Here is a 6,242-nt window from a genome sequence, read left to right on the forward strand (position 1 = left end):
CGGGTTCGAAACCGGGTAGGGCATACATTTTCAACTTTCCCCTTTGATTTCTATCAGAGTCCCGCATACAACTGATGTTTTAATTAATTAAAATTTCATTCTTAACTGCTGCCACTATCCACCATGGTGTCAGATCTTTCGGGCGTGTCCGACAGAACAGACACCATACACATGTAATTACGGCGATCACAAGCCAAGAATTATTTTTGTGCGGATGCACACATACGCTCGAACTTATGTGGGAATAGGTCTTGCCAAGACCATTGAGATTAATGGGCAGGGAGCACTACTTCCGTAGTGTGTGGAGTAAGTTGAGAATGTGGGTCTGCTGGTGGCAGGGGTGAGACGGGGGGAGGGGGGGGGAGGGGGGTGGTGATGGGTATAAGTCCGCGCAGGCGCGCTAAGTTCTGTGTCCTCGGTGGTTGGGGTTAAAGCGCCTGCCTAGTAAGCAGGAGATCCTCGGTTCGAACACCGATCTAGCACACGTTTTCAACCCTACCCACTGATTTCTAAAAACGTCCCGTATACACCCAGTGGTGTCACCGCCAGACACCACACTTGCTAGGTGGTAGCCTTTAAATCGGCCGCGGTCCGTTAGTATACGTCGGACCCGCGTGTCGCCACTATCAGTGATTGCAGACCGAGCGCCGCCACACGGCAGGTCTAGAGAGACTTCCCAGCACTCGCCCCAGTTGTACAGCCGACTTTGCTAGCGATGGTTCACTGACAAATTACGCTCTCATTTGCCGAGACGATAGTTAGCATAGCCTTCAGCTACGTCATTTGCTACGACCTAGCAAGGCGCCATTACCAGTTACTACTGATGCTGTAAAACATGTACCGTCAAGAGCGATGTTCACCAATTGTGGATTAAAATTAAGTATTCCAGCAGCTACATACGTTCTTTGGTACTATAACGACTTTGCTAGCGATGGTTCACTGACAAATTACGCTCTCATTTGCCGAGACGATAGTTAGCATAGCCTTCAGCTACGTCATTTGCTACGACCTAGCAAGGCGCCATTACCAGTTACTACTGATGCTGTAAAACATGTACCGTCAAGAGCGATGTTCACCAATTGTGGATTAAAATTAAGTATTCCAGCAGCTACATACGTTCTTTGGTACTATAACGTCCTTGTCCTGTTCCAGACCTCACGCCAGCCGGCATGAGCTTAAACGTGTGCCTTTCGGCTTCCTCATAGTGGCTTGGCTGTCTTGCCAAGCCACAACAGTTTGGCGACGAGCCAATTCGCGTTCCTACCTATACTGCCCTGCTTTACTTGTGTAATGGCTTCGCCACAATCTCCAGATGTACTGTCCGAATTTTATCGCTTACAGAATCAGCAGACGCAGGCCTTACTTGATGCCCTTGGACAGCCCGTCCAGGGTCAACGTGCAATGCAAAACGATTCGGCGGCCGCCGCTCCACCGCTACCGCCGCCACAACACGCAGTTGCACCACCTTTTCGTCCTTTTGATGCGGCACTGGAAAGCTGGACGAAGTGGTCACGCCAATTTGGATTCCATCTCTCCGCCTACAGAATTCAAGGCAACGAGTGGCAGCCTTTCTTATTATTGTGCGTCGGAGTGTCCACGTACCGTGTGATAGTCAAATTATTTCCCCGACGCGACGTACCAACTGTGTCCTACGACGAAATTTTGTCTGCATTAGATGCACATTTCAAAGAATCAGTAAATGTCGTTGCCAAACGGTATACGTTCTTTCGTACAAAACGTACGGCCGCTCAGACTAATTGGGAGTTGGTTGCAACCTTGCAAGGCCTTACTAGGGATTGTGCTTTTGAGTGTGAATGTGGCCTCCCTTATTCAGATACTACGGTACATGATGCTATTGCACAGAACGTTTCTCATGTTCGTATATGGGAACAGATTTTGAAACTAGTCAATCCCTCCCTTCAACAAGTGATGGACATATTGGATCGGCAGGACACACTTGACTTTGCTCAGGAATCATTTGAAACTTCGCCAGCTGTGTGACAGGTTTACCGGCCCGCCAGGCGAGCTGCACAGAACAGTAAACAGTCCTCGCGCCCGGCCGCGCCAAAGCCGCCTGGCTCTCAGCCACGTGTCCCGCGCTGGCGCGGTGGCATGCAAATGCAGTGAAATCATGCCCGCGGTGTGCTAATAGACATTCGTGTGAGAATTGCCCGTCACGCCAGGCTATTTGCTTTTTCTGTAATAAAAAAGGACATGTTCAAAGTATTTGCCAGAAAAAGCTCCGATCGGACGCTCCAAACCATTCCAGGCCCTTTGCTTCGCGCCGGAATCGAAATCGAACCAAGGATACTCAGGCTCGTGAAACTTCGCTTATGGAAATTCATGTAGTTCATGCCACTCCGACCAGTGCCACTCTCTCTAACAGTGACTGTGTTCGTCCCACAAATAGTGTGCGTCGACATCGCCGGAAATCCCGTCAAGTCGCAAGTGATTCTGTACCAGTGTCAGTTCACGTTGCACGAGACAGTCACTCTTGTCGTCATCAGGACAATAAACTTTTTGTAGACTTGGACATTAACGGCAAAGTGATACCATTCCAGCTCGATACCGGAGCTGCAGTTTCATTGATCAATCACGACATGTACAAACAGCTGGGCACACCTCCGTTGCGTGCCGCAAACGTTAAGCTAACTACATATTCAGGTCACGGGCTCCCTGTGTTAGGACAGTGCAGCCTTCTTGCAACATACAAGGGACAAACAAAACTTGTGTCATTTTACGTACTTCGTTCTTCTGCTGCAGTGAACTTGTTTGGTTTCGATTTATTTCAGTGGTTTAACTTGTCTATAGTCAATCAGGTCCTATCAGTGAACCAGACTGTGCCTTCAGACAGTGTTTCTCGTCTATGTGAAGAATTTGCAGATTTTTTGCACCAGGCCTCGGTTGCGCTAAGAACTATAAAGCACATTTGGAACTGAAAGTAAACGCTCAACCGAAATTTTTCAGAGCGTGCCATGTTCCCCACGCATTTCGTGATAAGGTCTCAAGAACATTACACGATTTGGAATCACAAGGTGTAATTGAACGTGTGCAGGCTTCTCTCTGGGCATCACTTCCGGAAAATTGAGACTTTGCGTGGACTTCAAGGCAACAGCGAATCCCCAACTAGTGACTGCAACTTTTCCTTTACCCCGCCCAGGAGATCTTTTTCACAAACTGTGCCCGGGTAAATATTTTTCGAAGTTGGACCTAGCAGATGCGATCTTGCAAATACCGGTGGACGAAGATTCTCAGCGCGTTTTGGTGGTTAACACACATCTTGGTTTGTATCGATTCAAACGACTGCCATTCGGGTGTGCATCCGCCCATGAATTGTTTAAGCAATATCTACAAACTGTTTGTGCGTCGGTCCCTACTGCAGCAAACTATCTGGACGATATTGTGATCTCCGGAAAGACGGAAGAAGAACATTTAGCCAATCTCCGAACATTATTTCAGGTCTTGCGAGAAAATGGTCTTCGCTTGCGGAAGGAGAAATGTGTGTTTTTTGCTCGTGACTTACCCTATTTGGGACATCTACTCAATGCCCAAGGCATACATCCCAGAGCACCTCCGTGCCATACAAGACTTGCTTTCGCCGCAGAATTTGAAGCAGCTACAGAGTGTACTGGGAAAAATTAATTAACATCATCGCTATGTGCGCCACGCCTCTTCCATTTCAGCTCCGCTTCATCGCTTACGCCGTAAAGGTGTTCCGTTCGTCTGGACGACGGAATGCGAACGCGCCTTTCGCCAGTTGAAATCGGCGTTGCTTTCCAATCCTTGCCTTACGCCATTCGATCCCCGGAAGCCCCTTTTGTTGATGGTGGATGCATCGGATTTCGGGATCGGTGCTGTGCTTGCGCACAAAGATGGTTCGCACGACCGCCCTATTGCCTTTGCGTCCAAATTTCTCTCGTCTGCGCAACGAAATTATTCACAGATCGAGAAAGAAGCATTGGCTCTCGTATTTGGTGTTACAAAGTTTCATGATATCTTGTATGGTCGTCACTTTACCATCATCACGGACCACACTCCTTTGACATCGCTTTTTCATCCGACCAAGCCTGTACCTCCACGTACAGCGCAGAAATTCATTCGCTGGTCTATTTTCCTCTCGCAGTACCGCTACGATATCTTGTATCGGTCCACTGCTAAGCACGGAAACGCCGATGCGTTGTCCCGTTTGCCTGTTGCTGAGGATAGAGCATTCGATTCCTCCGATCTTGCTTGCATGTTCATTGATTCGGACACCTATGACGTGGTCGAATCGTTTCCGATTGATTTTCGTTGTGTAGCTACAGCCACAGCTGCCGACCCTGTCCTGGCTACCGTTCTGCGTTTCGTTGCTACTCAATGGCCCTTGTCAAAGTCACGGATCGAGGATCCGTTGGTTCGCCGATTTTTTGCTCACAAGGAGAGACTTTTTGTACGACGTGGTGTTTTGCTGTTGCGTTCTGATAATGATCAATCCCGGGTCGTGGTCCCACGTTCGTTACAGTCCTCTGCCTTACGGCTTCTCCACCAAGGACACTGGGGTATAGTGCGAACGAAACAACTTGCTCCTCAGCACTGTACTTGGTTCGGAATCGATGCTGCGATTACACAAATGTGCTCGTCTTGCATGGTGTGTGCCGAACACCAATCAGCACCACCGCGGAAATTTTTTGCATGGCCAAAAGCCACTTCCCCTTGGCAACGCTTACACATCGATTTTGCTGGTCCATTCTGGAATGCTCGATGGTTGGTTGTGGTAGATTCATTCAGTAATTTTCCTTTTGTTGTCCGGATGTCTTCCACGACGTCATCTGCCACCATCCAAGCGATATCTACTATCTTTTGCATTGACGGTCTGCCACAGACTATTGTTTCCGACAGTGACCCACAATTCATGTCCGCAGAATTTCAGTCATTCTGCAAGGCCAATGGTATTCAACATCTGCCGTCCGCGCCGTTTTCGCCACAGTCCAACGGTGCCGCTGAACGTTTAGTCAGGACTTTCAAGTCACAGATGTTGAAGTTGCAAGAGTCGAATTCTCGGGAGGACGCGTTATTGCTCTTTTTGTCCTCGTATCGTTCTCAGCCTCGAGATGGTCGCTTGCCGGCTGAGTTGCTTCACGGTCGCCCTCATCGCACCTTGATGTCTTTGCTACATCCGCCGCATCAGGTTCCTGTGCAGCGGCGGACACCTGCTTTTGCCCCAGGCGACGTTGTCTACTACCGCGACAATCGAGGTTCACGGCGTTGGCTCGCAGGGCTTATTCTTCGCTGCCTCGGCCGCGCTATGTATCTGGTTTTGGGGGCCTCTGGTGAGGTGCGTCGGAATCTCAATCAGCTGCGCCTCTGTCGTCGCACGGGATCTGCCGCTCCCCGTCTGCTTTCAGCGACAGTGCCTTCCGGTCAGCGCCCGGGGGACCCATCTACTGGCTCGCCTCAGCCCCAGGTGTTACCGACGATGCCTTCCATTTTGCCCCATGGCGACGCGCCGCCGCCGCCGCCGCCGCCTATTCTCCCGCCGGCGACGCCCGCAGTGGACGCGTCGCTGCAACCGCCGGGCGCCTCCCTGGGTCACGCGCCGCCGATCGCTTCCCGTGACCAGTTGTCCTCCGCCATGGAATTCTTGCCCGCTCCGGACCATATGTCGTCTTCGCCCGTCGGGTGCCCCGGCTCGATGGAGGTCGACCCTTCGGCCCCTCCTGTCTCTCTACGGGCGCATACACCGCATGTTGGCGTGCACCCTGAAGCAGGTTTTCAGGCGTTTACTAGCTCCCCTCGGGCCGAATGGCAGGGTGCGGGTGGCACAGCCTCGCCTGTTGTTAGGCTCCCCACCTCTTCGCATACGCCAACATGGGGTCCTCTCCACGGCGGGCGGAAGCCTTATACCACAACCGTCCGCCGATTTGCGGGGGAGGAATGTGGTGTCACCGCCAGACACCACATTTGCTAGGTGGTAGCCTTTAAATCGGCCGCGGACCGTTAGTATACGTCGGACCCGCGTGTCGCCACTATCAGTGATTGCAGACCGAGCGCCGCCACACGGCAGGTCTAGAGAGACTTCCTAGCACTCGCCCCAGTTGTACAGCCGACTTTGCTAGCGATGGTTCACTGACAAATTACGCTCTCATTTGCCGAGACGATAGTTAGCATAGCCTTCAGCTGCGTCATTTGCTACGACCTAGCAAGGCGCCATTACCAGTTACTATTGGTGCTGTAAAACATGTACCGTCAAGAGCGATGTTCAC

This window comes from Schistocerca serialis, chromosome 3, assembly GCF_023864345.2.
Source record: "Schistocerca serialis cubense isolate TAMUIC-IGC-003099 chromosome 3, iqSchSeri2.2, whole genome shotgun sequence".
In the NCBI taxonomy this organism is placed as follows: domain Eukaryota; kingdom Metazoa; phylum Arthropoda; class Insecta; order Orthoptera; family Acrididae; genus Schistocerca; species Schistocerca serialis.